This window comes from Alosa sapidissima, chromosome 24 (genome assembly GCF_018492685.1).
Source record: "Alosa sapidissima isolate fAloSap1 chromosome 24, fAloSap1.pri, whole genome shotgun sequence".
NCBI lineage: Eukaryota > Metazoa > Chordata > Actinopteri > Clupeiformes > Clupeidae > Alosa > Alosa sapidissima.
In genome coordinates, this window is record NC_055980.1 from 6,974,482 (window position 1) to 6,989,540 (window position 15,059).

Consider the following 15,059-nt stretch of genomic DNA (forward strand, 5'->3'; position numbering starts at 1 on the left):
AACCTATACAACAGAAAACGTTCGTCTTAACAATTGCAAACTCTACTGATTTTTTTAATTATTTGTAGCCTATGTGGTCGTCCTCACGTTATCTGTCATTGACTTGGGCTACAGCGTAAAACAGGTGACTAAAAATGCTTAGTTGTTTGATGCTGTATGAGACATTTTACTGCACAATGATTACACGTTGGGCTTAGAGGGCAAACTGTACGATTTTACTTGATCTGTAAGACAATAAAGAGACCAAACAGTACGAGAAGGAGTTATAGTGGGCTACTGACTGTTGTCATTACATGAATGCAGATGGGCATTTTTCACAGGTAATGGGGAACTTCCCGTTTCTTCTGTCACAAATGAATGTGTTAATACATATGTTGCCTAACAAACATACAACAGAAAACGTTCTTCTTAACACATAAATTTGCAAAATCTACCGAAATTATTTGTATGTGGTCGTCACATTATCTGTCATTGATTTGGGCTACAGCGTAAAACTTTATCTAGCTTCATCTAACTAGTTTATCAGGTGACCAGTTGGCAAAAATGCTTGTTTGGTGCTGAATGAGACATTTTACTGCACAACAAAATTATTACATGTTGGGCTTAGAGGGCAAACTGTAAGATTTTGCTTGATCTGTATGTTACCTCGCTGATGGGGCACGGGAGAAGCAGCCTGTCAGCGATCATGCCTGCTATCTGAAGACGCTTACTGAACTGATATGGTGCTGCGCATCTGGCGTGCCCTGCGCGCGACCGCGCGAGTTCACGTGACAAAGGAAGAGAGATAGGCTGGTCGGGTGTGCGCAAGGAGGTGGCTCATTTCGGGGCATTGTTTCAGTCGTTTTTAATGGCTCAGGTTTTCAAAAGATCATTTCAAAACCGACCTCAGTAAAATCTTAATAATATTAATAATTAAAAAAAATAAAATAAAAAAAAACTAGTTTCAAAAGGGCATTTTCGTTGATAAAAGGCAAACTTCCTAGTGCTTTAGCACCACCTAGTGTCTATGTATGCACGCCTATGGTTGTACTGGTGCTTCATAATATCCAGGCTATGTAAAAGAAATACCATTTGCAGAATACTTGTGACCATCAGCTGATGATAACCAGTATGGACGCCAAATGGCCCGGCTCGATGCATGACTCGCGTATTTTTCGGGAGTCTAGTCTTTGCCGTCAATTCCAGTAAGGTGTGCCAATTACACAAGAGCACTTACTGTAAATGTGGAGTAACGCATTAACCACACCGTGTTCTCCCCCTTTAATAGGCCGTTACGATGGATTACTCGTAGGGGACAGACTATGCCTGTATTCGGTTCCTGATAACTCCGTACAGTGACCCACAGAGTCGGTCAGAGGGCCGCTTCAACAGGGCCCTCAGCACATGCAGGGTGAGGATTGAAATGACATTCGGAATAATCAAGTTCGCTTCAACTGCCTCCGGGGTCTGAGGGTGAAGCCAGAAAGAGCCAGCCAGATCATTACTGCATGTGTGGTGCTCCATAACATCACCAGTATTAGGAAGGAGAGAACCCCTCGTGCCATTGGTGGCTGATGACGTTGTGGACCCCCATCACAGTAGACCATCCCACAGGAGTGGCCGTCAGACAGGCGATCACCAACCAGTTTTTTGGATAGATTTTTTATTTCATTTGTATAGGTGAATGTTCAATATAATTATGACCGCCGCGCAGCGAAGCGGCGGTCATATAGGTTTAGTCAGATTTTTTTTTTTTTTTCTTTTTTTTGTTTTTTTTTTTTTTTTCTTTTTCGCATGCCCAAATTTCCGTCAATGAGTCCCGGGACACTGAAAGACCGGGGTACACGAAACTTGGTGGGCATGTAACCCCACATGGATAGCATGGAACCATCGTTTTTCGTTTTGATCTGTAGCCCCCCTGCTGGACTGGACCCCCCGAAAGGAGGGTAGGGCAGACACAGTTTTCTGTGAATATCTCGAAAACCGTAGGGTTTAGGAGGACCATTTTTTTTTTGTATGTTGATCTCAAGGGGCCATGTCAACCCATTCCATAACCACTCATTTCATGTATAGCGCCACCTAGTTAAACACAAAAAAGTAAAAATTAGGTGTTGTAATTGAAGGTATCTGTGACCTAACATAGTCAAAACTGCACGAAATTGGAAGTGTAGGATCATTATGACACCCTCTGTATGCACGCCAAGTTTCGTGGAATTCCGTTCATGGGGGGCCACACAATAAATTAATTTATGTTACTATACACCAACTGGCCTGTAGGTGGCCGGAGACAGTTTTCTGTGAATATCTCGAGAACTGTAGGGCCTAGGAGGTCCACCTTTTTTATGTATGTTGGTCTTAAGGGGGCATGTCAACCCATCCGATTACCACTTATTTCATGTATAGCGCCACCTAGTTAAAAATTAAAAAGCAAAAAATTAGGTGTTTTCATCTCAATATCTCTGGCTGACAAGGTCAAAACTGCACGAAATTAAAAGTGTAGGATCATTATGACACCCTCTGAATGCATGCCAAGTTTTGTGTACTTTCGTTCATGGGGGGCCTTACAATAAAATAATTTATGTGTACATTTAGTGACGTACACCAACAAGGATTCCCGGGACACTGAAAGACCGGGGTACACAAAACTTGGTGGGCATGTACCCCCACATGGATAGCATGGAACCGTCATTTTTCGTTTTCATCTGCAGCCCCCCCGCTGGACTGGACCCCCCGAAAGGAGGGTAGGGCAGACACAGTTCTCTGTGAATCTTTTATGGTATGTTGGTCTCAAGGGCCCACATCAACCTGGCTCATTATCACTCATTTGTGATTTGCCCCCCCCCCCCGGTAAAAAATGAAAATCAGTAGGATTAAAAGAAAGCCAAAATAAATATTCATCATCATCATCATGGCTGCATTTTCAGTATTGGCGAGAAGTAGTCGTTTGTCCACTAGATGGCGCATCGTTGCAGTGAGACGTAATTTTGTTGGAAGTTAAAAGTGGGTTGGAAAAAACAATGGACTCTTCATACAAGGACTGTAATTTACCACAGCGAACATCTAATAAGGATAGGACGATGTTCACATGAAGTGTAATTCCCATTTCTTCTTGAAGCCGAAATAAATCTGAGGATGTTTATCGGACATGCTTGGTTTTTACTGCAGGTACGTTAATCTTGTAATATCAATAAGGACCTAGGTAATGTTACCGTTAGCGTTGGTTGAGTGATGGAGGCATTTGATTTATTGCATTTGTAGAAAACTATACATGCGGTTATACCAAGCAAATGTATAGCAGCACTGTTTGTATCTTTCGACTGTCATTTATTGCACGTGCTACAAAATCATTCTGTGCAATGGAAGATTTACCAACGTTACATCGGTCTGATACAGTTTTGCCTATACATGTGTGAGACTGAGACGCCTGTTTATTTTGTTTTAAGTGCATGCAGGGTGTGAGAGGGGAATCGATGTGCTTTGATTACAGCTTGGTAGTTGTAGTCTGTGAAATTAAAAAGCACGTGTGTGTGAAGTATCTAAACAATGACACCTTCATTTCATTATGGCTGCTTTAGCAAAACACCTTAAGCTACTGTGTAGTGGGTCCCATTTAGAAGTGGCTACTTCATTCGCGCTTTCCTTGACTCATGGAGCTGCGTGAATGTTATTACAACTTTTCGCCACGATATGACAGTTTAAGTCCGCTTGATACTGTAAGGCGTAAGCCATTGGTTTCCAAAGGAGATTTTATTTGTGTCGCCAGCATAGCCTATTGACAATTTATGTTGTAAATAGGCCTACCTTATAATCCTACCTGTAGCTTAGGGAAGCTTTCTATTAGGATCTAGTTTGTTAGTTACCGTTTTGTCATAACTCCCTGATGCATTTTTGCATTTAGAATAGCCAGAGCGTGTATATCTCAATCGGAAAATTAAACAATATCGGGTGCCTATGGACTAGGCTGGGTGAACCCAGCCTGATCTGCCCGCTATTTATTTTTTGATTTCTTAAAAGATTGAGCTTGGTCTGATGAAAGCCAGACTAGCCATGGACCTCAGTTAAACAATGCAAGGGAACATGAATCAGCCTATATTTGCACTAACAATAACGGACAAAAGCTCTTCAACTTTGGCCCGTTAAAATGTGTATGAACAGTCTAGCGACGCATTTCATCAAGGCCCATTTGGACATGTCAGTTATTTGCACCACTGGTTAGATGTAAAACAGCATTTCGTTTCAGACTAGGCTACTGTTACTTAATTTGTGCATTAACAATAACGTTTCAGACTACTGTTACTTAATTTGTGCATTGACAATAAAGTATTACATGAACTAAAGATGACTAAAATCTTATGTAGAAGAAGAAACATTCACAAAAAATCCATCCATCCAAAAATGACCTTTGTTTTTGATAGCTGTTGAAAACGGCATGGAACTGACAGAGATGTTTTTGTTTAAAAATACATAAAAAATAAATAAATAAATAACATTATGCTGATACCTTTTGCTTTTCCCAAATACAATGTAGCCTACAGGTGTAAGTGACCTTTCATCAATCCAGTTGCAATGGATGAACTGTGATGAACTGCCCTACTTGTGATTGTTTAGAGATTTTAAAGGTTTTATAACAATTCTACATCTTCTTTGGCTATTCTACAATCTATTCACCTTTTCAGCACCAGTAGGGTACTTTCTGTGCAGCCGCACACACACACTCAGGCATGCCAAACAAGCATACACAAAAGTTTCAAGAGTGGGGGATGGAGTAAAATATGGAGACAAATTGAAGTGTGATTTATTTTCGCGGAACGGATGTACAGGACTGAGCGGCGGTCATATTTTGTACCGCTATGCGGTACATCTAGTTTAAAGGAATCTAGTTGCAGTCTTGTAAATAGTGACCTGCAAAATCCCTAGTCATTGCAAAATCATAGTCTGTGACTTAAAACTCTACTACTTGTCTTTAGATGTGAGAGGGTCTGAGACTGTAGTCTTTCAAAAATCTTTTCCAAATCTTTCCAAAGTCTGTCAGTGTAAGGAGGGCTTTAAAAAGATTGTTCCAGTGCACCTATGCAGCGTTGTGGAGGTGGGGGGGGTGCTACCACAGAAACCGAAAATTCTCAGGACAGCAGCATGTGTCCAAATTTCAATCTTAAACGTTCTATTTAATCATAAACTATCTGAAAACAGGGCTTTAAGTGTAAAATACCGAACTTGTTCTTTTAGGTCAACGCCCTAAACGCATCTATGGATTTGACACTCAAGACATAGAACAATTTTCTAAACTTTGGTGTCAACACACATCAGACGCCACCAGTGTGCATTGGCCTTTAGCCTTCATTTAAATATACAGGCGTGGCACGACTGGCTGGGGCACCGTACGCCGGTGACCCGGGTTCGATTCCCGCCCCGTGGTCCTTTCCGGATCCCACCCCGACTCTCTCTACCACTCGCTTCCTGTCACTCTCAACTGTCCTGTCTCATTAAAAGGCATACAAAAGCCCCCTTGTACCTTTCAAAACTGTACAAAACAAGTGTGTGTGAATGCAGATAAACATTTTGTTTATCTGAGAACCAATATTATCCCAGAACTACAAGAGAGTTTGCGTCCAAAGCAAAAATGCTTTTTGTGTATTATGTTTGATTTGCATGACTGTGCGTAATCCACACATCAGCAGACACATTTGTCATGGTTAGGCAAAACAGTTTTTTTGACAAGCATCAATCACAATAACCTGACAGCTCATGTTCTTGTTTGTCTTAGGGCAGTAGCTTCTGGAACAAAACAACACCTTTGCAAATTGATTTGTCTATGCGATGATTGTTGCACAAGGCACAGATGAAGCTATATACAATATACTTACATACACATTTTCTAAATCAGTATTTTTTTATTATAATTTTGTATATTGTAATATACAGTGGGCTACTTACTAATATAAAATACAAATAAGTTAATTCTCTATTAACAGTGTGCAAATGAATAAATAAATAAATAAATAAGTCTTATCTGGATGTTGGTACATTAAACTCTTACAGTAAATCATTTCCGAAGTACCGTACAACAAACCCATCTCTATTGTAAATGTTTTTAGAAGCAGTTATTTACTCTATTTCAAAGAAAATACATGTGTTGTTTAAAACTGACAACATCAGCACAGCCAGTGGAAATGTCAACCATCCTCCTCGGTCATTATAGAAAGTCTCACCCATTCTGGACTCATAGAGCACCTTCCCATGCATAAGGAACTACAGGCTCAGTCCCTGCCCTATCACTGCAAGCGCCTCATGCTTGATCATCCTTAAGCACACTATGTGGATATTTGATTTAGTTTTTTTAGTATATTTAGTATAGTTTTTTATAGAGTTTTTTGTTTATATTTATATACTTATATTACTTTTTCTGCTGTAAGTGCATGTTGTGTGTGATGTCTGTATGCTACTGAGACCTTGAATTTCCCCTTGGGGATCAATAAAGTATCTATCTATCTATCTATCTATCTAAGTTGTTGTGATTGGTTCCTGGATTTTTGATGATTCGGATTTTGGCTCAAATGGGTACATAGTTATTGGGATTATTGAGCAAAAGATTAAAAAAAAAACAGTTGATGCAGATATCGCAAATATGACTAAATCTAACCCTGACTGAAGCACACATCTTGCACACATTGTGAACACACAGAATTTGCTGCTGTGGTACTTCTCATAACTACAGTGAACTGAGTTCCTTTATACAATTAAAAGTTGTGTGGTGTGGAGCATTAAACTTTTTATTAAGGATGCTGGGCTGGCTGACTTAAAGGCTCAGAGGTGCATCGACATCCATGCAGACCGCTCAGGCTTCCCAGATTGTCCAGGTTCAGAAAGGGCATGATGGTGGAACCGATCATAGGTGCGATCAAAATAGGTATACTGATGTTACATATCTTTTCCTGGTTGCTCATGGGAAGGAGATTTTGGAATCCATACACAACCATTGTAGGGAGATAGGACATTATGGCCATGACCAGGCTGTTGGTTATAGTCTGCAGTGCTCTCTGCTTCTGTGGGTGGACTTCGCTCCTTCTGGAGGGATCTGGCTTTTTCAGAGAGTGGAGGATGGTAAGATCACAGGCAGTGATGGTTGGAAGAGAAAGGACATATGGAATCACTGTGAAGGGTGTGATGATTAGCTCCTTATTAAAGATTAACATCATCCCAAAGAATAAAGTAAATCCCCACACCATTGCACAGGCTGCCAGACGATAACTTGAATGCTTCAACTTCATATATGTAATGGGGTAAACCACAGCCATGTAGCAGTCCACACAGATACAGGTCATAAGGAGAGGCCTTCCAGACATGTTTAAACAATACAGAATATCAGCAATTGCTGAATAGAAGTCATCTCTCCATACAAAGTAATTGATCATTCCTGGTATTGAAAAGAGGTTGAAGATGAGGTCCATGATGGTGAGGTTGAGCATGTAGACGTCATTGGACAAGCTGCTGCGTTGCCTCTGAATGAGCACCCACAGAAGCCACATGCTGGCAGGCACACCCACACATGCACAAGGGATACTGAAGCCACCCCAAATCCAAGGACCCACAGGCATCTCAGTGCAGTAATAGTCAAACGCCACAGTGCTGTTGATGGTGGTGTTTGAATACACAGACCCATTGGTCATCATAAAACCTGAAAATATAGTTTAATTAATAGGATAAATCACAGAAAACATCAAAATGTAGATACATGTTCAGATGGGAATATATCTGTCAGCCAAGCTTCTGTGTTGTTGACATAGAATATAAAAAATATTGTTGATTATGCTAGAGAGAAACTATTAATCTGTAATCAGAGCAAGATATATTAATGAATATGTTGCCAATGCCAGCTGGCACTCAATAAAGAAACATGTTGTTCATTCAACCAAAAATAAACATTTGGTATTTCTGCAGCAGAGAAGTAAAATAAAAAGTGATTGCTGTGTACAGAGTCCAGTAATAGGACCCACAGGCTTTCAGTGCAGTAGAAGTTAAACACCCCAGTGCTGTTGCCAAGGCCGCTGGGGTGGTGCTTATATCGTACAGTATGTTTGAAAATCAGAAGTACAGTATCTGTTGTGATGAAGCTCCTTTTACTTATCCAATTTATCAGACTGACACTTGACCATATAAATCTCAAAAAACAATATCTAGTTCATGCGACCAAAAATAAACATTTGCTTATATTATTTGAAAAAGAGGCTCAGCTGTGATTGCCCCTTTTAATTTACCCATTTTCTCAGAATGATCCCTCCTTGATGTCTGCAGTGCTTCCTTTCAGGCTGACAGTTTGTGTCAGGAGCGAAAGGTGTTGAGTGCGCCTGTTTTATCAGAGCATAATTCAATTTGAATATTCAGGTGTAACCAGAAACAAACACAAATCAATTATTTCCAAATGGCCCCAGGGAAAAGGGGCAAAATGTATTACTCATGTGTGTCTTTACAGACTATAAAGCTCAATGAAGCTAGTTAATGTTTGTAAATTAAAAAATGTAAATAGTAGGGCTAGTGAAAAGTGGAAAATGCTGACCTCATGCGGGCACAATTTTGATTTGAATAACCTTGAGTGTTATGTCTCTACAAACAATGGCTCACTTATTATAGTGGATGGAATCCACTATCTTGAAATCTTCTTCTTATAACTTTTTCTTTTTACCTTTTCAAAAATGAATGCGGCTCTAACCGCTTAACGTACAGACATGTTGAAACAATCGTTGTGTAGGTCTGGAATTGGACAAGAGAGTTATCATTTCAGATTTTTGGAAAAGGTCATACTTTTTGAGAAATAGAGGATTAAAAATGTAAAAAAAAACCCCATATTTTTCTCTCTATGACATCACAAAGGGGGCTCATTTAGAAGGGTCGTAAATTAATCAGGTGCGGGTCCACCTGCATACAATCTGGCACTCCTCTAATTAATCGCTTTACACTGATTTCACACTGCTCAATTCTCTTCAAGAAAGTTTACGTTCTTGGTGTCTGCTTCGTCCAACAAACTGACGAAAAGGACGTTTTCCTATCACACTCAATGTAAGTTACAATTAATTTGTGTTTTTTATTCGAATGGAGTATGTGAAGTCTGTTTTTAATGACTTGGTTAGACATGTAAGCAAGCAAGCTGGCGTTGTCATTGATTAGCAACAAACTTGTAGCTGCTACGTCTAGAGAGGACGTTAAGTTTAACTCTAGCTAGTTTTTTTTCTGAACTACATTTTCCAAAGGCCAGCTTTCGTGCTTGTGTCACAACTTCAGAACAGCTTGACGTACAGTATGCTTCAAATTTGGTGTGAACATTTGTATGGACTCAATGATGAAGTCAAATGTCAAGGTCAAACCCACCTTGAGTGTGATATGTCAAGAACGCCTGACACACAAGGTTTTTTGGTACGAGGGTTTGTATGAAGTCAAAGATTAAGTGATTCAATGTTTTCTTTGGGAAAGGCTATTTGCAGACATCCCAAGTCTCCCGGAGGTTCCGGGAGTCTCCCGCATATTGATAGCGGCTAAGTTTAGCGCGCACACGACAGGGAGAGAGAGAGAGAGAGAGAGAGAGAGAGAGGGGTGGTGCGCGTGTGCCTGAAGCAAGACGCATCCTGATTGGCATGTTTTGCTAAATCAACCAATCAGTTTTCAATGTAGTCAGGCTTTTATGTCTTTTATCCTGAACGAAATTAATCATTTCAGTGTATCTAGGAACAGGGGCGTCATGACAGAGTCAGAGTGCACCCCAAAAATGAACATTTAAGACCCATTTCACATCGACACGATGTGTAGGCCGTAGGCCTATCCTTGTCTCATAAGAGTAAACAATAATGATACTGTAGTTGCATGCTGCACTGTTTGTAACAGTTTGCATCCTTGAATTTCCCCTGGGGATCAATAAAGTATCTATCTATCTATCTATCTATCTACTTATTGCCCATGGCAGGTTAAATGATTGCAAAAGACATGTTGAGGTGAGTTGAACAAGTGTCATTTCATGTGCATATTATTCAGGCCTATACTAGATGGCTAGTTGCCAAGGCTACTTGAAAAGACCAAACTACCAAAATCTACATATGTTATTATCAAAATTCCTATCTATAGGCCTTCCTTATTTGGTGTACTGACTAGACATTATTGAACAAACATTAATCTGTATTTCAGTATACCTATAGGCTACAATAATTTTTTTTGGGGGGGGGGGGGGGGGGGGTCTTCGGGATACCTCCCTGAAATGACTTTTTGCAGGTTGGGATGTCTGTATTTGCTAGCCTAGAAATCTAGACGCACTCTAGCGGCAGCAAATGTAATTTGCAGCCAGGGTAGTCTACCAACTCTCCATTGGCTTGAGAGCTGGAAAAATGAAACTTCTATCAGGCCAATCACATTGTGTATAGAGTCGGCGACGGTTCCGTGTGAATTTCCTGCTACTTGAAAACAAAGAAGATGGATGCTGCTGCTGGCGAACAGCTGTCTTTGAATCACGACTCGAGTTAAGCTTTTTTTAAATTGGCAAAAGTTTGATCAACTAGCCAACTAGCTCCGCTGGTGGGAAAATGCATGGGACTCATGAGTTGTAGCGCTATCCTATTGCGTGCAGAGGAAATTTTAAAGACAAGCGTTTATCCCGCCCCTCGGATTGAGCACTGCCAATGGTAAGTTCCCAGACCCTACATCTTGATGTGGGTCTGGCTCGTCAGGCTAACTATTTGCACCCCTGGCACAATTAGCAGTGTATGCTATTCGTACCCTGGTGCAATTAGAAATTAATTCTATTCGTACCCCGGTGCACACAGCAATGTGTTCTATTAATACCCTGTCTGGTACAAATATCAGTGTATGCTATTTGCACCGCTGTGCATTTATTCTGGCATATTGATCACACAGCTGTGTAATAGACACTCTGAATAAGGTATGCTGTTTGCATTAATGTATAGTTAGAAGTGGATGCTGTTCGTACCCTGGTGCATATAGTAATGTATGTTATTTACACCCTGGTGCATGAACTAGCTAATTGTTGCAATCAAAACTTCCGTTTGAGAACCAATTTCTTGTTCAAATTGCGCGCCTTCTCTCCAGAGACGTTGGTACACATGCACACTCACTCTGCCAAAATGCATCATGCAGGAATCAAACCCCAGTCTCCCACATGCTAAACCATGTCTGTGACGACTGCACTATCTACATCCACAACTAGAGGGTGTTTGCAGTTAAACTTATAGTTATAGGCCTGAGCGTCATATTCACGAAATTTCTGTTAACTAACAAACTGAAGGTTGTATGTGTTCACTGAAAGATTATGAAAATGAAACACAACTTTTCAATCTAAAACTTAATCTGAACAGATATTAGTGCCGAAACCTTTCAGAATTCTTCACTTTCTGCTGACGAAAAAACGAATGTCCGCCATGTTTTTTGTGCACGTGAGCAACGTCTTTTTGTTGTTATGTCACAGGGTATGAATATCTCAGCTGTGTGGCCAAGGCTATTCGTACCAGGGGTGTAAATAGACAATAGGTACCAGGGGTGTAAATAGTTTATTTTTTCAGGAATCTCCCCACCAACATTAAGCCAGCAGCTTTCCATCCACTATTGTAATTCTTCTGGCATTACATTTCTAGTTTTCTACTGTTACTGTCTTAAGCTGCATGGGACAGGCCAGTCACCCAGAACTTCCTTGTCCTTAGTTGCCATCTCTGCACTCATGTGATATCCAAGAAGGAAAGTGACCACATATGCTGTATCATGGTGCATATTTCTGGGAGCAACTTGACTATATACATATCCAATTTGACTAATTCTCATGTTGACCAAGTTAAGGTTGATAGTATAAGTATATGTATATATACTTTTTGAAATTTGGTCTCTGGTTTTTGAAAATTTGGTCTCTCTTGGGTTTAACCCAATCGGTGAATTAGTGAAACACAAACAGCACACAGTGAACACACAGTGAGGTGAAGCACACACTAATCCCAGCGCAGTGAGCTGCCTGCTTCAACGGCGGCGCTCGGGAGCAGTGAGGGGTTAGGTGCCTTGCTCAAGGGCACTTCAGCCGTGGCCCACTGGTCGGGGCTCGAACCGGCAACCTTCCGGTTACAAGTCCAGAGTGGGCCATGGCTGCCCCAACAGGTATAGGTGTAGACTCAAAATTTTTTACCATAACATATCATCCACACCAAGCATGCTTTTTGGGGATGCTTTGCAACATCCACTCCAATAGTCACGCAGACATTGCAGAAGCATTGCACAACCAACCAAGAGGGGTATCTGCTAAGCTCTGTAGGTCCAAGTAGCAATTACACTGAGACTGTGGAACATCTATCCACAGAAGCAGTTATGAGTCTTTCAGTGTCACATTCAATTGCTGCACCAGGGACCTACATGACACCATGGGGTGTCAGAGGGCATTAGGACACACCACAGTATACGCTTCTCTGGCTCATCACCGAGCTCACTGTTTGCATCCTTGTGGAATCTGGGAGGGAGAAGCCTCAAGCAAACCCGCCAGTAATTTTAAAACCTCATTAGGATATTAGGTGTAGTGACCCTTGGTCAAACAAGAAACAGACATCAGTCTATTAAATTGATGCCTGCCATACAGATCTCTGTTTTGCCTGACGGAGATGCCTGACGGAGATATGTGATTTGTGTTTATAGTCGCACTTACACATCTTCACATTCAAATCAGAGTAAAATACATGGACAGCCCACATTTTGCTTTTGACAAGAACACTTGCATACTTACATTAGGCATCAAAGGCATCATTTCCTGTCTTCATCAGACATCATGGATTATGTAAGTTAAATATGAAAGACATTTTTCATAATATTGGCTTCATGCATAATGCTTACATAACTGTTATTTAATTCCCAAATTTTCTACAGGTCATGGACAGAGATGCCCTCTCCTATAATGTTACCAGTATCATGAACAAAACTTACGTTGACCCCTTTTGTGTCCAACTGTTAGTGGGTCCTTTGGTTTGGGGCATTTTTAGTGTGCCTTCTATATGTGTGGGTGTTCCTGCCAGTGTGTGGCTTCTATGGGTGCTCATTCAGAGGCAGCGCAGCAGTTTGACCAACGACATCTACATGCTCAACCTCACAATCATGGACCTGATCTACAACATTTTCAAACTTCCAGGCATGATTAATTTCTTTGTCTGGCAAGATCCCATCTTTTTTAACAGAACCCGTTTCCTCGAAGGTTTCAGTTTAACTGGACGTCCTCTCTTAATGGCTTGTATCTGTGTGGACTGCTACATAGCTGTGTTTTTCCCCATTCCATACATGAAAATGAAGCATTCCAGATACAGAATAGTTGTATGTGTAATCATCTGGGTTTTCACATTGGTTTTCAGCCTGTATTTTGTATTTGGTGAAAATGTGCAATACTTAATCGGTGGGATCCCACGTATTTTTCCAATCACCACCATTGCCTTCTGTGATATCTCCATCTTCCACGCTCTGAGAAAGCCAGATCCTTCTGGAAGGAGTGACATCCACCCACAAAAACAGAGAGTTCTGCAGACCATCACCAACAGCTTCATCATGACCATGGTGTCCTACCTCCCTCTACTGGCTATACAAATGTTCTCAGATGTGATTCCTTTAAGTCAGCAAGAAAAGTTATGTTATGCAGCCTGCTTTAATCTTATCCATGCTGGGGAGCACCATATTGCCTCTTCTCTACCTGGAGAATTTAGGGTGCTTAAAGGACCTGAGGTGTGTTTGTTTCAGAAATGTGTAAAGATTTGTTATCTATAGACAACTGCTAACCGATAACTGAAAAGCACAGAAATGACACATAATATCTCAGCAAATTATATTTTTTATGAATAACCACCTTTGCATATTTCTTGCCATACATGTATAACAACATTAGCCTAGTTTATCCACTGGTTGTGCATAGCATGTGAGTGTTTCTCTCAAAGGAAGTACAACTTTTTTGGACTTTACATTTCCCATGCTTAGGGAGCATAATAATACTCTGTTCCACAAAATCTGAGGAGCTTTATTTTTATGGGGCTTATATTTTAATTGTTTTTGTAGCTAATCAAATATTTCCTTTATGTAAGCTTATATTAGCATAGGCGTCTTTAAGGGGATCTTTTGTTTGAAGTTATAAACAAACCTTTGTTTGCATTGACTTGTTAGGTGTAGATGTTGTGTTATATTTAGATTAAAATCTATTCCCTGTGCTGTTGCACTCTCACTAATTATGTGGTTGTGGAAATGAGAGCCACCCACCAGGTGATTTGGTGTTTCTGTGTCTTTCCTGCCATGGAACTTGGCCTTGAGGTGAGATGAAGTACTCTTTCATAATGCCCCTTGGGTCTTTGCCACTTTGTGTGCCCTGCAGATTGACACATTTTGATCTCATGGTTTATACAGTACTTTATACTGTATTCTCCCAGTATCAGTCCTTGTGGTGTGTGGCTCTCTCAAAAGAACACTGTATTAAGTATCTTGTGCCACGGTTGACTGCACAGTTGTGGCCATGGTCATGGGACCACTTGTGGTGTCTACTATAGGAAACCTCTATTAAAAATTATCAAGGAAAACATAGCTGCACTGGGGAAAGTTTTTGCAAGATGCAGATGTATAAAATGAATACCAACTTTATACAAACATGAAAGTTGTTTATTAATATATCACATATAATATATTAGGACACATAAGAGTTTGGCTCCAAAACACTATATCCTCCATTTTAATGCATTTTTATTTTTAATTATTAATTTTAATTTAAATTATTTTTAATTATTATTTTGTTTTCAGAACTGTAATTGGGTAATTGTTATTTACTCAATCAAAACAACACAACTGCACTTTTATTGATATTACTGGAAAAACACAATTAAATAATACGACTTGTTCCATAAAAATGGATTTATAGCATTTTGGAAAAGAGCTCTTCATATGCTATATCGTTTTCAAGACAGTCTAGCCTGTCAGCCTTTATATTAGGTAAAAATACTCTGTGCTGTATCCATGCCACCTGAAGCATGCTAGTAGAAATATCTATTCAAAAGCAAATTGCTGCACTGTTGATCTGTGCATGCCATGACCAA